Here is a 15,368-nt window from a genome sequence, read left to right as displayed (position 1 = left end):
TAGATCCAATAGCTCTTGATCACTGTTGCCTGCATGTTGCTTCATGTTTATCACACAAACCCAGACCCATATTTCCATTTCCCATTGCCAGTTGTTATGTTGCGATTCTGTTGTGACTTGCACACTATGGAGAGTTAGAGACGACGCTAAAACCCACAGCTCGCGTGTGCCGGGCGCGAAAGGAATAATATTCGGGGAAAAGGCATATAGGGGTGGGATCATTAAAATAGACATAGTCTGAGGACAAATCCTGGACGACATAATCTTCTTGGGATGAAGAACTCTTCCACATGTCAGCAGAGCTACAATAGGGCTAGCACTCATCACTGACTGGAGTCCAGATAGATGTAGGGAAAGATGTATTAGCACCACTTTTGGCTGTAAATGATGATCAATGGCAGATCTAATCACTATACAGAACGTTGTTTTTATAGTCTGCTCAATACATAGTCTGCTGATGTCTTAGTTAGGAATCCAAAGCGTGTTGCACTGTAGACTGTTTTAGTCTGGATGTGATTAATCAGGGTCATAAAATCACACTGTTCAGGGGTTTAGTCCTTGTAATGAACTGAACTGAAAAATGTTTCCACCTTGGAGAAAGGAGGCCACAGGGAGAGAAGAGTGATACATCTGCGGTCTGCAGGTGTGTGGAGTGTGATTATGAGTATGCACATACACGCACAGACACGCACATATATACATGCATACTTACAGGCTCAGCAGGATAACGGAGAGCAGGCTTATAAAATCAGAAAAGACAACCTGACCTAACCAGACAGGAATCAGAGAGAGAGCGAGAGGCTGTTAAATGGATGTAGAGAAGAAAGGAGTGAGAACAACCATTAAACTGAAGAAGAGGAGGGAGAATGGTTGTTAAATAGATGTAAAAAAAATAATTTAAAAAAAGACAATCAGAGTGAAAACAGCTTCAGTGAATCTCATGCCAGCACATGCTACAGCCCACTGACCACATGTGACTAAGTAGTGGTAGGATAAGGGCACTGCTAAGACAGACGGACAGTGAGCTCTCCAGACTATCCTGCCAAAGAAGCCGTGAGGCACAGAAGGCCTTATTTCCTCTGTGAGTGTCTGTGAGTGCGCGCAGTAGAATGTGTGAGTGTGTGTATTCGTAAAGTCTTATTTCCTGCAGTCGGGGAGCACTTTACAACCTGTGTGTTCTGCAGTTATGGACTCTATTGGACCTGCTAAAACAGACATGCACAAATGCACACACACAGAGCAGTTTGTGATGGATTGCTATGTCATGCTGCTATGTGTTTAGCACCAACCAGGGAAACGTGGCGCTAGTGAATTTTTTCTGGGGTAGTTAGCACAGGCCTCAGCTGGTCATAGACTGCTGTCCGTGCTATATTCCTACGTGTCTGTGTGTGTGTGTGTGTGTGCGTGTGTGTCTCTCCACATCTGCCTGTGCTGGGATGTGAATCCTTCGTACCATCTGTGTTCAGAGCTACAGGGTGTCTCTAAAATGCTACACTGTAAAACCATGAAACATGAAACCATGTGATACATTTACAAACTAAACGTCAGAGTTTAAAACTTTTGTTTTAATTGTTGCATGTTGCATTTATATTTTTGTTCAGCATACGTTTCTCTGTACCAACAACAACAAAGACTTGCCCTTATGGTGCCCGTACCACTTCATTTGGCTGTGGAGCCCGATACAAGAGCCACCCACACTCACACAGGAACGCTAGCACACACACCTTAGTTCTTCCTCTCTATCCGTCCTTCTATGATCCTGCTCACGTCGTTCACCAGACTGTGACCTAGCTCTGAACAAGATGAAACACAGAATAATCCCTAAAGAGGAGAGAGACAAAAATACATAAACACTGCTTTCATGATCTGCCACTTTCTCTCAGCAGGCCTAGGTCACACACACACACACACACACACACACACACACACACACACACACACACACACACACACACACACACACACACACACACACACACACACACACACACACACACACACACACACACACACACACACACACACACACACACAAACTGAGTGAGGGTTTCTCTTCCAGCAAACAGAGCTATTTGTTCGCATCATCACAAGTTCTTTTTTAAGGGGTTAGATCAGCTTTAATATTGCAAATAGATTGCAGCTTCCATCAATGTAATTGTCTGCATCACTTCCAATCCCCCATATATACCAGTCAAAATTTTGGACACACCTACTCATTCAAGGGTATTTCTTTATTTTTACTATTTTCTACATTATAGAATAATAGTTTAGACATCAAAACTAAGAAATAACACATATGGAATCATGTAGTAACCAAAAAAGTGTTAAACAAATCAAAATATATTTTATATTTGAGATTCTTCAATGTAGCCACCCTTTGCCTTGCACACGCTTGGCATTCTCTCAGCCAGCTTCATGAGGTAGTCACCTGGAATGCATTTCAATTAACAGGTGTGCCTTGTTAAAAGCACATTTGTGGAATTTATTTCCTTCTTAATTGAAGCAGAAAAGTGAAAGTTATCAGGTGAATTTATGAAGTGAGTGGACAGAGAAATACAGCTTCACTCTACCCAATTAGAGAAGCCGGATCAACGTACAGCCCACCCTTTTCTTTACAGAAAAGCAAACTAGCCAGTTGAGTTACTTAGACCATGTAGCACCTTTCTTGACTGACTGACATGAGAAAGATGATGTCACGTCCTGACCATAGTGCTTATGTGTTTTGCTTGTTTTAGTGTTGGTCAGGACGTGAGCTGGGTGGGCATTCTATGTTGTGTGTCTAGTTTGTCTGTTTCTGTGTTCGGCCTAATATGGTTCTCAATCAGAGGCAGCTGTCAATCGTTGTCCCTGATTGAGAATCATATATAGGTGGCTTGTTTTGTGTTGGGGATTTGTGGGTGGTTGTTTCCTGTCTCTGTGTTTTCTCTGCACCAGATAGGCCTGTATCGGTTTGCCACATTTGTTATTTTGTAATATTTGTAAGTGTTCACAGTATTCGTCTTGTTAATTAAACATGTTGAACACGAGCTACGCTGCGTCTTGGTCCGATCCCTGTTACACTCTTTCTTCTCGTGAAGAGAGGGAAGGCTGCCGTTACAGATGTGTTTGTGCTGGCACCCGAAAATGTTTATTTTTCACATCACGGATGATTACAAAAAATACTCCGATCATAATTGTATCCAGAAAATTGCCCATATCTGTTATGATACTCATTTTGTCCGACTACTCGGCACACCTCTAGTTGAATTTTGTATTTTTATTTAACCTTTATCTAGGCAAATCAGTTAAGAACAAATTCTTATTTACAATGACGGCCTACCCCGGCCAAACCTGGACAACGCTGGGACAATTGTGCGCCGTCCTATAGGACTCCCAATCATGGCCGGATGTGATACAAACCATTGAAGAGCAGTTATGCAGACAGACAAACGGATGGATGATACAGACGGACAGGAGGGTAGACAGACAGACAGGTGTGTTTCAGGGTGCTGCAGGTTAGAGATGAGAGAAGAAGATAAGTAAATCCACCCCAGTGGGATTAGCGCTGTCTGCACTGGAGCACCTGGGAAAAGTATGGAACAAGTTCAGCGAGCATGTGTACAGTATGAGCCAGCAGGGAGTGGACCCGGACACAAACATTCGCTCCAGACCCAGGCACACACACAGTCGGGAACACCAGGCAGGACGTGATCTCTCTGCGAGCACACCACTTTATTCCTGACTGCAGAATGGCTGTTGGCCGCTTAGACGTGAGTCTTTCTGTGTGAGATACAGAACAATAAGAAGAGTAACAAACATTGTAATTCCTCCAGTAAATGTAAACCTCAGTATTATAATCCATCTGATTTGTACAGCTCTGCTAATGTGCTCTGTCTAATACTCAGGTGTATGACTACTTATACTGGAGACAATCAGAAGAACTTCAGATGAATTATGTGTAAAAGGATGTATCTAAGTAGTCTAAAGTGCATTCCTTCCCTCGTCTCATCTCCATCTTCACTGATCTGAAACATGTCATAGTGTGGTGGACACCTACTAGGTGGGTGAGACTATTGAGATATAGTGGGTTATGATATTATTGACACCCTTAATGAAAATCAGCAAAAATGTTTAAAAAAAAATATAATAATAATAATTAAAATACAAAGCTGTATTGTATGCTAAAAAAGAATAGGGACATTATTTTATACTAATGCATTGCATTCTGCGTTCTCATTTCGACGCCAAACCCACCATTGGTGTGCGTGGCCAAAGAACTGTATTTCCATGTCATCCAAGAACGCCTGGAGTTTGCTAAACAGCATTGGTACTTGGATTGGAACCGGTGCTTAGGCCAGATGACAAGAAAAATAAACCTCTTCGCCATGCACACCAGTGGTGGGTTTGGAGTCAAATTGAGAATGCATGAGCAGAAAATAACCCCATATCTACTGTCAAATATGGTGGTGGGTCTTTGATGTTATGGGGATACATTGCTTCCACTGGTCCTGGGGTCCTTCAGGTCAATGGCATCATGAACTTTACCCAGTACCAGGATATTTTTGCCAAAAACCTTGTTGCCTCTGTCAGAAGGCTGAAACTTGTCCGCAAGTGAGTCTTCCAGCAAGACAATAACCAAGCATACATCAAAATCCACAAATAAGATGTTATTTGGCCACCAAATCAACATCTTGCAATGGCCATTCAGTCTCTGGACTTGAAACCCATTGAAAACGTGTGGTTTGTCCATAAGAGCAGAAGAAGGATCTTAAGGATTCTGCATGGAGGAATGATTTAAGATCCCTCCCAATGTGTTCTCAAACTCATAAACCATTTTAGAAAAAGGTAAAGTACCATTATCCTCGCAAGGTGAGGTATTGAAATGTATTGAAAACAGGGTATCAAAATATTTTAGCCCTACGTTTTTTGGAAAACAAATGTTTACTTGTTATGCAAAAGGTCTTTCTCTGAGCAATTGTATAAGTATTAAATAATTTAATTTCCCCGTTTTTTGAGCCTACAAAAAGCTCCGTCTTTTTTTGCTCATCTTTATCAATGGTGTCAATTATTTCAGACCCCACTGTACACCCAGAGTCTCAGCCTCCCTGATGGAAATTGTCTGGAGGCAGTGAGTCATTAGGATATCCAACAATTGAAATTTCTATTCACCCGCAACCTGCATTTATAATGATTGCCAGGGTTAAGACCAGCGGAAGGAGACTACCTAATCCATTTAGTGTGAGTTGAGTTTGGCGTGCGGTGTGGGGTGTGGGGGGTCCGTGGGTGTCTTTTAACAATTTCTTTGGATTCCTCATGTCTTACTCATTGTTAGAAAGAAGGTTGGTCCAAATCGGATGTTAGGTACTATATTTATTGAATACTATATGAATGGCATAAATTGAAATGGCCAATTTGGATGCAATCAATTAGCTTAATTTCTCAGAGATAAAATGATATTTAAACAAAATAATGTGCTAAACTTATATGTTTATAACTACCAAAATTATTTCAGAACAATCTGAGATGGTGGGTGCCATGGCTTGCAGAGATGACATTTAGCGACCCCTTGGTGCTTATGCCCAGCTGTTGAGTTCTCGTGAAAGACTAACCCTTCTTACAGCTGATATCAAGCTACTGTGTGTGGAATGATCTGGACTCCCTGGTACAGTGTGAGTTGTGAGGGATTTTTTCTGGGTCATGGAAAGAAATAACAACAAACACTGTTGATGTTTTTTCAGGTCAAAGGGAAACTCTGAAAGCTCTTGGTGGATCGCAACGCAAAAACTGCTCTAGACTCTAGCGGAATGTGTAGCTCGGATTAGAATAAACAGAGAATGCTGTCATAGGAGAGACAGAATAGAGAGACGACATTGTATCAGAATAGAGACAGTGATTATTAGAATGACAATACGACAGTGCAGGTAATCTGTGAGCAGCAGGGATGGGTAGTGCCACCGTATGGCAGGGGGAGCTGGCGGTGTGAATGCCACCTCTCTGATCCTCATTCTCTCTGATTATACATGGTAGCGAGAGAGACAGACGGGAAAAGAAAGTGGAACTCTCCCCCAATAATATAGCAATTGACAGCTCAATCTATTCTAGCTTCCATTTCCAATCTTTCTCTAAAGAGTCAAAAGTGACGTCCTATCTTTGTCTCACGGTTGTGTAGAATGAGTTCCATCCCAGCACAATCACACCTGATTCAACTAATCAACTGATCATCAAGCCATTGATTAGTTAAGTAAGGTGTGTCAGAGGCTGCGTTTATACAGGCAGCCTAATTCTGATCATTTTCCACAAATGTGTCTTTTGACCATTAGCCATAAATTTGGTAAAGGATCAGATTTGGAATGCCTGTGTAAACGCAGCCTGCTGGGCTGATGTGTATTAGTAAGATACAGCCACAGTGAGAGTCTACATTTTATAGAGAGCTCGTCTCAGCACTTCTCATGCCAACAGCGACGGCACAAACCGTGTGGAAAATAAGACTCTTTACAAGGCCCTCTGTAAAACCCATGCTAAGCTCTCGCTCTTTCTGTGTGTTTGTGTGTTTCTTCTTTAACGATAGGGGAAAGTCTCTCATTCAGGGGACTGGGTGGTGTTAGTTGTTCCAGTTAGGAACTCCTGTAAACTCATGTGCATGTGGAAAAAGTTTTGTCCGGACACTTGTTAAACAGCAGTACTGCACATGTACACAAACATGCACAGAGACGCACACACAGTGTAAACTTGTATATTTCTCTTGCCATAATGACCTCGTCTTCTCCTCTATGCAGCAGTGCTCATGATATTCCATTGACTCAGAAGTAAAAAAATAAGCTGTAAATAGTGAATGTTTGAAGAACAATCTGTAAGTTCTTCATGGTAATGGGAAACTTTTAAAGTATTTAAAAGTCAAGTGCACTATGGTACTAAAACTCTGCAAGGGCATAGTAACTATAATTAATCACCATCCATCTACCCTTAGGTAATCTGGGCATTGTTAGTGTGTCAGCTTTGCCCTCCAGCCCATGTTTACATTATTACACTGATATTAAACCCTACGTGTGTGTGTGTGTTTGTGTGTGCACTTCCATCTGGGCACGCTAACAGAAGGTCTGATCCTCCACACATAGGCTGTGTCCATCACCTCCAAACACACTGTGCCAGATAACCACTATCCAGTTCTGTGTGTTAACAAAGCTGTTAGGAACAACTAGAGAATACATATGGTAGACGTGTGTGTGCAAACAATAGCAGAGATAGAGGCGTTGATATACAGAGGAAGGCGATGCTATTTGCTTGAGTGTGTGTGTATGGGGGGGTTGAGTTTGTGTACAGGGAGATGAACAGGGTTTGCTGTGCCACCTCTACGCTTTGGCATTTCTCTAGAAGTTCTGGAGAGACCTGTCTTGCCACTCAGATTTACAGCCACTGTATTAATGGTCCTTTGTCCTCTGTTTCCCTCCCAGGTTCAGAGGGGACAGGAGGAAAAGGAGAAAGGAGTGGACATAGCAGATCCTACTGCTTAAGCTCGTCATCGTGGAACTAGAAAGAGGAAGACGATGCGGTGAAGGAGGGGGATGAGAAAGAAGAAAGTGCAGTGCACTCAGCAGACCTCACTCGTTCTTTAGAGGAAGAGGCAAGATGAATCTGGATGCTTCTTGGACTAATGTAAAGAGATAACAATCATAATTTACCCTCCAAACCAGCCTCCACTGAGCGACGGCAGTGACTTCAACACACACAGGAACCATAGAGCTGGCAGCTCTTGGCCAAGATTCAATTCAGAACAAAAAAGTGTAGGCCATATAGAAATAATGACACTAATTGAAAATCATTAAACAAAATAATACGTTTTAATATTAGCCTAATCAAGGTGTAGATTACATCACACATTCAAGTGTTTGAACTTGTAAAACAGCTGCACAGGATTTCTACTCCCTGTGATAATTATATCGCTTGGAGCCGCTTGTGAATTTGACAGCTCCAAACCAGTTACACCGCCTAAACAAAAGCAATGATAAGTTATGTGTTTGTAGTTCACCACGAGTTACTGTTGATCTGATTGAATATTGTCCCTCGTTGCTTTACGCTTGTTTATAAAACACACACTATGTTCTCAGCATCCTGTTTAGGTCGTGTGTGTCACGCACCGACTTCCTGTGGATGACTCTTTCAGACAGACATTTTGGGGAGTGTCAGACATTCTCACTTTCCATTGATCCCTTGCGGCGGTCCATCAGAAACCCTGTTCAATCTGTCACATAATTTGAAAACTTTGGGCCACAAGTGTTTAAGTCCATCTCTATGTAGTGTCGGGATTTTCTGCTCTTTTGAGTTCACATTATTTTTGTGAATTCCAAATTCAGTTATTCATAGAGTAAAACGAGGACAATGTTCTATATCGAAGTTGATTCAGTTTCATTGACATTATGTTTTTCTTCTGTGCAAGGTTGTACATGTTTCATGTTGAGGGAGACAATGAAATATATATTTTCTGCTTTTGTTCTGTTCAATCAGAAAAGTTTTAGCAATGTTGCGTGTGTGCGCATCCTCGCGCGTGGATGTACGGGTGTGTGTACAACTGTGGTTGGGCTCATGTATGCAGGTTTTCATCAATCAACGATGTTGTCAATTACTAAGTACAGAGGGAGCAAAAAAGTTATTAATGAACAAACAAAGATAAGAGACTCTTTACTATAAGCCTTCAACCGTTCGGTTAACACAATACTCTCTTCTTCAAAGACCCACGCCAATCACACCAGGAAGACTGAAACTGACAGTTCTAATATAATGTCAGTGAATGAACAATTCAAAAAGATGAGTCCGAGCCAAAGGACTATGAAAGGGCTTCAACTGTGGCAGATCGAGGTGTGACATACGCTTTCTGAATATACCGTATCTGATTACATCTATCAGGCCAAGTGTTACAGAAGTCATTTGTTTAAAATCAAGACAATGGTAGAATTCTGCTTTTAAAGAAATTTACCGAACGCGATACATTTGTTGGCAAATGAAATATATGGACGCTGTACATTTTTTAGTTGTTGATGTTGTAATTGTAATGTCTTTGCAAAAATGCAATTGTTTACGCAACTATCCAATTTCCTTTGCATGTCAGGCTGTCTAATATGCAGACAAAAATCATGTTTACCCATGGCACATGCTCACACACACACACACACACACACACACACACACACACACACACACACACACACACACACACACACACACACACACACACACACACACACACACACACACACACACACACACACGAGCCCTGCACAGGCCCAATCGCTTCTGCCAAATGTAAGGCAGAAATAACTTCCTCCATTATTACGTAAATCCATTAGCTACTCTTCTCTATGTGTCACCTGCTCCCTGCACAGCTCACTCTGCATGTACTCTGGTTCTGTCGGCTCTGTGTGCGTGTATTTCCATAGCAACGTCTCCGCAGCTACAAAGTTTTAAATCAGCCTATTTTATACCATTTATTTTCTTAAATCTTATTTTAAACCTAACCCTAACCCTAAACTTAACTCTAACGTTAACCACACTACTAACCTTATGCCCAACCCTAACCTTAAATTAAGACCAATAAACACATTTTTGTTTTCATGAATTTTTACGATAGACAATTTTTATTTTTGGGCTGTATTATCAAAGAGAAACCTTTTGCTTGGCCTGCTCTGCTCAATTACCAGACATTAGAGAGCAGTTAGCTGTCAGCTAGCTACTTTTTGTCAATCTAAACAACGAACAGAACTCAAGAAACATTATTATTTTCTGTGAAAGTACTTCTGACACCATGTTATGATCTTAGTAAGATATGACCACACCGAGCAGCAGAGCAGGTGATCAATTTAGTGATACCCGTGCCCCACCTGTACCTTAGTTATTGGCGACAAAACAGGCCCTACCCATCCCTAACATGATGTGGAATGTCAGGACCCATCGGGCTCAGGTCGGGTGGCAGAGCTCTAACACACCTCCAGGGAGATGCACTTGGCTTTTCACAGGGCAGACATCTGTGCCTGGAGACTGATAACGACTCTAGCAGACCCTGCTCCAGTCTACTGCTTAACATGTTAAAAGAGAAGTTTCCTTTTTTTTTACAACCAAATCTCTATTTCTGATGGAAATGGCATGTTATAGACTGTTCCAGACACCTTTTTTTTAAAGATTTCACTTGTTTTTAACGTTGTACACATGAAATTGTGTCATTCCGAACTTTTGCGGATACATTTCGGAATGACACACTTTTACGTATACCATATTTAAGGACCTGCATCACTATACTGAGAGTTTTGCTGTTTCTAAAAGGACGTTTTTTTTAAATTATTGCCTTTGTTAATGTTTTTTGATTTGCGGTTTGGGGTAAGTTTCTCAAAAACTGAAAGTGAAATCACAAAAAAGTTTGTGCGACTCGAGCCATTTCCAGTACACGCAGGTGTGTAGGCCGGGTGTGTCCATGTACTATTTTATTTTCTTTGATATAAAAAAAACAAGAGAAATCACAAAAAAAGGTGACTGCAGCCTTCTACAACATGCCATTCACATCAAAAAGATTTGGTTGTAAAAAAGAAAGCTTTCCTTTGAATGTTTTTGTCATATCGGGAACCAAGATGTTTCTATATTTCCCTCTGGCTAACACAAATAACGTAGCTATATTGCGCTCTTTGGCTCCGATTTGCTCCCTTGATCACACCCAAACACACACACACACACATACATACACCTCTTTTGTGGTGGCAAATACTCGAAGATGGGATATTCACTTTTGAGTTGCTCCCCATTGGGAAGAGTGTAAATGTAAACAGCTTAGTTTTGGGTCAGGGTCAGGACCAGGGCCACAAACACACACACACCCTGATCAAATGCTGATTGTTTTCTTGTTCCTATTGTTGGGTTTAGTCAGTTTGCTTTGCTGGTGTAAACGTGTTGCTTCAGTTCCTGCCTGACTTTATTTAAGACAACCGCCAGCGCTGAGCTGTGTCCATCTACAATATGAGCACTTATTAAAAAGATGTTTAACTCCTCCGGGTTTTCATCCTTTTTGTAATTCGGGTTCAAATGGACCAAGCAGAGATTTAAAGGGTCGTTAGTCGAAGTAATTAACCTGGAGTTATATAATCCTAATTATATAACAAATATACTTTTTCAAAGTAAAGTTGAAAGATTTTCAAAGTTGAAAGATTTTGATGAGTAAAACAGAAAAGTTGTTAAATGAGAGGACAGCTCACTGACCATTTTATTCGCCCTAGCAGAGCTGGTTAGGCTGTTTTTATGTTATCCAAAGCATTGGTGACTGCAACTGTGCTGCTGGCAACAATTTACAACAATTTACACTTTTTTGCCAACGTTTACTGACAACGGCCATATTCAACGGGTGTTGAGCATTCGTAAATGGCACACTCAGACGAGGGTGGTCTAAAATTGGAGTAGATAGCCAGAGCGAATATACCAGCAACGTCTATCAACAGTTGTCGCAGTGACATTCTATTGAAATGGTCACTTGCATTGTGGAGTATTTTGTTAAGACATGAAGCTAGCTAGCTAGGTAAAAAATTAACCATAATCCAAACTCATGATGTTTCTACCATGCACAAACCTGCAGGTAGCTAACCAACCAGGTTCAATGTTAGCCAGCTATCATTAGGCAATAACTAGCAAAGCAAATGGCTCTGAGATAAGAGTAATAAGATCATACATGTAATGGTAGCTAGCGAGCCAGCTAGCTAGCTAACAGTACACTTTAACTTGAAATGAAAAGGATTTTCTGTCAAAATTAGAAACGTGTAATTTCTGAAAATTTAGCTAGCTAGACTATCTTTCCCATATAAATCATTCATGGATGGATGCGTCTCCTGTTGGATGCCATGGCTGCCCTTAGTTTGAAGATGTAATCCGGAGACAGGTGTCCTTAGCTATCATACTCTAATTCCACTGATTTCAAAACTCGGCCCTCCAGAAAGTGGAGAACAACACTTATGCAGTTGTACTACGCGATATATTTCAGAAAAAGCCACGTTAGACAGGATTACCTAGACATACTGACCAGCTCAAATAGACAGAAGCGTGCTATATGGCAGACCAATCTGAACTCATCTTTCGGCATGTCCAGCCCACTCATGGCTCGAGCAACTATAACAGCCAATCATGGCTAGACCAACTAGGCTCATAATTTAACCATTTTATTTATTTACAGATGGCATACAAGTTTGTTATTAAAGTTACATGAAAGTTCATATGTTCCAGAAGGCCTTTATGTCAAAAAGCGCATTTTGTTAAAAAAACAAGTATGTTCAAATTGCGCTCCTGTGAAGTAGTGACCCGCGGCATACACTTAGTTTCCTGAAATGAGTCACAATGTGTGCACTTACGTACGTCGCTCTGGATAAGAGTTGTACATTTCAAGCTTTTGTCAGTAGCACTAGTGACAGCTCTTAAACCTAAGCAGTAGCGCCAGTCTTCCCATCAGAGATAATGGTTCCTCTTCAGTAGCAGTACTCACACTCTCACTGGCTGTCTATCTCTGTCTCCACAGGACATTAGTAACTTCAGCACTTTAAGACCAGATAAGAGATCAGAGACCAATAGAAGCCCAGGGCTTTGCTGGGAGTCTGAAACTATTTCAGAGTCTTTCTTTATTTACATTGTTTTATTTATCCAGGTAGGCCAGTTGAGAACAAGTTCTCATTTACAACTGCGACCCGGCCAAGATAAAGCAAAACAGTGTGACACAAACAACAACACAGAGTTACAGATGGAATAAACAAACATACAGTAAATAACACAATAAAAAAAAGTCTATATACAGTGTGAGCAAATGGCGTAAGGAGGTAAGGAAATAAATAGGCTATAGTAGCAAAGAAATTACAATTCAGCAAATTAACACAAGTGATAGATGTGCAGATGATGATGTGCAAGTAGAAATACTGGTGTGCAAAAGAGCAAAAAAGTAAATAAAACAATATGGGGATAAGGTAGGTAGATTGGATGGGCTATTTACAGACGAGCTGTACACAGCTGCAGCGATCGATAAGCTACTCAGATAGCTGATGTTTAAAGTTAGTGAGGGAGATATAAGTCTCCAACTTCAGCGATTTTTGAAATTCGTTCCAAGCATTGGCAGCAGAGAACTGGAAGGAAAGGCGGCCAAAGGAGGTGTTGGCCTTGGGAATGACCAGTGAGATATACCTGCTGGAGAGCGTGCTACGGGTGGGTGTAGTTATCATGGCCAGTGAGCTGAGATAAGGCAGAGCTTTACATAGCAAAGATTTATAGATGACCTGGAGCCAGTGGGTCTGGCGACAAATATGTAGTGAGGGTCAGCCGATGAGAGCCTACAGTTCGCAGTGGTGGGTGGTATATGGGGCTTTGGTGGCAAAACGGATGGCACTGTGATAGACTGCATACAATTTGCTGAGTAGAGTGTTGGAGGCTATTTTGTAAATGACATGGCCGAAGTCGAGGATCGGTAGGATAGTCAGTTTTACGAGGGTATGTTTGGCGGCGTGAGTGAAGGATGCTTTGTTGCGAAATAGGAAGCGGATTCTAGATTTAATTTTGGATTGGACATGTTTAATATGAGTCTGGAAGGAGAGTTTACAGTCTAGCCAGACACCTAGGTATTTGTAGTTGTCCACATATTCTAAGTCAGACCCGTCCAGAGTAGAGATGCTAGTCGGGCGGGCGGGTGCAGGTAGCGATCGGTTGAAGAGCATGCATTTGGTTTTACTAGCGTTTAAGAGCACTTGGACGCCACGGAAGGAGTGTTGTATGGCATTGAAGCTCGTTTGGAGGTTTGTTAGCACAGTGTCCAAAGAACGGCCAGATGTATACAGAATGGTGTCGTCTGCGTAGAGGTGGATCAGGGAATCACCCGCAGCAAGAGCGACATAGTTGATGTATACAGTGACAGGAGTCGGCCCGAGAATTGAACCATGTGGCACCCCGATAGCAACTGCCAAAGGTCCGGAGAACAGGCCTTCCGATTTAACACACCAAACTCTATCTGAAAAGTAGTTGGTGAACCAGGCTAGGCAGTCATTTGAGAAACCAAGGCTGTTGAGTCTGCCGATAAGAATGTGATGATTGATAGAGTCAAAAGCCTTAGCCAGGTCGATGAAGACGGCTGCACAGTACTGTCTTTTATCGATGGCGGTTATGATATCGTTTAGTACCTTGAACGTGGATGAGGTGCATCCATGACCAGCTCGGAAACCGGATTGCACAGCGGAGAAGTTACGGTGGGATTCGAAATGGTCAGTGATCTGTTTATTAACTTTGCTTTCGGAGACTTTAGAAAGGCAGGGCAGGATGGATATAGCTCTGTAAAAGTTTGGGTCTAGAGTGTCACCCCCTTTGAAGAGGGGATGACCGCGGCAGCTTTCCAATCATTAGCGATCTCGGACAATACGAAAGAGAGGATGAACAGACTGGTAATAGGGGTTGCAACAATGGCGGCGGACACTTTTAGAAAGAGAGGGTCCAGATTGTTGAGCCCAGCCAATTTGTACGTGTCCAGGTTTTGCAGCTCTTTCAGAACATCAGCTATCTGGATTTGGGTGAAGGAGAAGTTGGGGTGGCTTGGGCAAGTAGCTGCGGGGGGTGCGGAGCTGTTAGCCGGGGTTGGGGTAGCCAGGAGGAATCAAGGGGACTGACTCTTTTTAAAGGGACTGAAGAGCAACATCCACACAGCGGCCAAATTGAATTTTACTGTGTTATGTTTTATCTTAGATCCTTGCTCCAATATTTAACTTGACAGAGGATAACTTTGTTTTCCAGAATAATTCTTTAGAGGCTGATGATTGTTTAATTAGACAAAACAGACTAACTGCCGAGTAAAACATGAGAACATATGTCATATGGCAATAAACGGAAGCATATCAACTTTCCCACAGTAAATTTTATGAAATGCTGTGCAAATATGCAGCATTTCAATTATATGGCATTTTAACTTGCAGGGATTGGCACTCTCAGATGTCTTAATTACAGGCTTCCACAACTTTCTCTGTTTCCTATTTCTCTCATATTATATATTAGCCACTATCAGTATCGATCAACAGTAGGTCTAAAAAACACACAAATTCAATTACCAATTTACTGTTACTTCCCTTCAGTTGGTATAGCCTACATTATCATTCCATTTAATTACATTGTTTAGTTTGCTTCAGACCAAGTCTTAACAGTTTGAGTGCATGGCGCAATACTTGGCCTTGTCATTTTACAGTTCCATTGTTATTGCAGGCAAAAGATGAGGGTATGGCCTACTATTGTACACTATTCTCCCTATTATAATTGTATGCACAATAATCTTCCAACATTACCATTTGTCGAAGAACTGAATGTGGCAATTTTCAGAATTAATCAAACCGCAGTTTTCTTCCTTTCATACG

The 15,368-nt window shown here is 41.6% G+C and overlaps 1 protein-coding gene across 1 annotated transcript in view; it reads left to right on the top strand.

The window, feature by feature from the left end:
• LOC129829050 (urotensin-2 receptor-like) overlaps window positions 1–11,047 on the top strand; it is a 76,888-nt gene extending 65,841 nt beyond the window's left edge. Inside the window, exon 4 of the mRNA XM_055890495.1 lies at window positions 7,431–11,047. The gene's annotated coding sequence lies outside the window, so the exon portion shown is untranslated. The remainder of the gene's footprint in view (window positions 1–7,430) is intronic.
• The last annotated feature ends 4,321 nt before the right edge of the window (window positions 11,048–15,368 follow it).

This window comes from Salvelinus fontinalis, chromosome 30, assembly GCF_029448725.1.
Source record: "Salvelinus fontinalis isolate EN_2023a chromosome 30, ASM2944872v1, whole genome shotgun sequence".
Lineage (NCBI taxonomy): Eukaryota > Metazoa > Chordata > Actinopteri > Salmoniformes > Salmonidae > Salvelinus > Salvelinus fontinalis.
The sequence above is the reverse complement of the archived record's forward strand: the minus strand, read 5'-3'. Positions and strand labels throughout refer to the sequence as shown.